Genomic DNA, 2,500 nt, shown 5'->3' with positions numbered 1-2,500 from the left:
TCTATGCCTTTCTATTGCATATAGCCTTTTGCAACAAGTCGAGCCTTATGGCGATCAACCTCACCATTCGGCTTGCCTTTCAACTTGTAAACCCACTTTGTACCAATGGCCTTTTTGCTAAGAGGCAAATCACATAAATTCCATGTGTCATTTTCCATAAGTGCAACATATTCTAATTGCATGGCAGCCATCCAATTTTCTAAATATTGTGCTTCATCAAAAGATAGGGGTTCCTCTATATCACATAAGCTAGACACAAGCAAAGCATAGCAATTTGATACATAAGAGGCATGGCGAGAAGTTGAACGAGTATGAATAGACAAAGGTGCATCCAATTTACTGTCATGCAAAGTGTGCACCAGCCATTTTGGTATATCTCTAGCCTACTCATTTTCAGCCCTTTTCTCATCAAGTACATCATGTACATCTGCATTAGTAATAGGCTGATTTGTAACATTTTCAAAAAACCCCATAGGCTGTACATTTGCCTCATTTGAATTTACATTCAAACTTTCACCACTGAAAAGAGGCAATAAACTGTCATAAATGTCATGTGAGCTTACATTACTATCTCGAGTACATGATAGTAAAGGCTGAACAAAATCTTCCACAAACACAATATCACGTGAGACCAAAATACTCTTTGTTTGCGGATGGTACAAATTGTAACCTTTGCTTTGAGCACTATAACCAACAAAAATATATTTGACAGCCTTATCATCCAATTTTCTGTGCTGCGCTTGTTGCACTAAATCATAAGCCAAACAATCAAAATCACGCATGTGCTCAATAGATGGCTTTCTATCATGCCATGCTTCATATGGAGTCATAGACTGAAACGCTTTTGTAGGACACCTTTTGAGTACATAAGTGGCACACATGATAGCCTTGAGTCAAAACAAATGTGGTAAAGCTTGACTCTTGACCATACATCGTGCCACTTTCGTAAGAGACCTGTTTTTCCTCTCAGCAACACCATTTTGTTGAGGCGTATATGGCACTGTACATTGGTGTTTTATCCCACAACTAGCCAAAGATGCATTAAATTCATGCGACATATACTCCTTCCCTTGATCGGAATGGAGGGTGCCCATAGTACATTTTGAGACATTTTCAGCCATAGGAAGCAATTGCTTGAAGCACATAAACACTTTGGACATAACTTTCAGCGGATATACCCCATGCATGCCTAGAGTAGTCATCAATGAAAGTCACAAAGTACAAGTAATTTCCCAAGGACGCAGTTTGAATAGGCCCACAAATATCACTATGCACAAGTTGCAATCTACATGTAGCACGAACTAACCCATCATTTGGAAACTTAGCACGCTCCATTTTACCCAAAATATAGCCTTCACAAACATGTTTGACAGGTCTTCAAGGGGCAGCAAGGAAGCAACCATATTAGATTTCTGCAAACGTAGCAAACTGGCAAAATTAAGATGCCCAAAACATGAATGCCACAATTTTGAATCTGAAACAATTCTTGAATCTGCAACTGCATTTGTAAAATTTTGTCTACACTTGTCATACAAAGTGAGCTTATACAGCCCACAACACAAAAGACCAGATGCAACAATTTTATCACCAAAAGTGAGATCGTGAACTGTACATCTGTGATCCACAAATTTGACTACGAGACCAAGTCTAGCAAGTGCAGATACAGACAAAAGGTTCTTTTTTCTCCCAGGTACTGATAGCCGTTTTTTGACTCTCTATAATTGCCATAGTAAACTACCTCACCCTATCAAAATCACTCAAACACTGTGGTTATCCTCACTCTTTCACTGTACAGAGGTGTCTGTGAGTTAGGGGACTTTCCCCATATCTCCTTAAAACCCTTAGCTAGCTAGTAATTGGGCTATTGAACCAAAAAAATAAATAAAAATATATTATGGCCCATTTATGTGTAAGTATATAATTTTATATAGGGCCTAAATATAGGGATGTTTAATTATAATTATTTTGGTATTTATTTAAATTTTTTTGCCTAGGTGTGTGTTATTTACCTTAGTACGCTATAAACATTTACTTACCATTATCATGATCTTTCTTACCATGTATTCTATAAAAAATCATTTCATGCAAACTTCTCTTATTTTTTGTGTGAATCCATTCCAAGGAAAAACCTCAAAAATACCTTTCACCATTTGTCATTGCCTTTCACTAAATTCTTAATTCTTACAGTATTATTTCTTACCTCTTGTAAATAAATATACATCAATAATAACAATGAGGGCCCTCCTCATTTGATTCCCTATATTTTTATATATTTATTTTATATATATATAGCTCACACTATTTTAAATTCCATAATTGTTTATATATACTAACCTGTTTTTTTCATCATATCCATATACTATATTTATGCATAATCCACAACCATGCATATTTTCAAACCCCTAAGGATCTATTAGGTTATGCTCTAATGCAAGAAGGGCTCACCTTTGAAGTGTTATGCGAATTCAACAACAAGGGGGCCACTGAAGACCTTTTTTGT

The sequence above is a fragment of the Adiantum capillus-veneris genome, chromosome 28 (assembly GCF_014529385.1).
Source record: "Adiantum capillus-veneris isolate H3 chromosome 28, ASM1452938v2, whole genome shotgun sequence".
In the NCBI taxonomy this organism is placed as follows: Eukaryota; Viridiplantae; Streptophyta; class Polypodiopsida; order Polypodiales; family Pteridaceae; genus Adiantum; species Adiantum capillus-veneris.
This window is presented reverse-complemented; position numbering follows the sequence as displayed.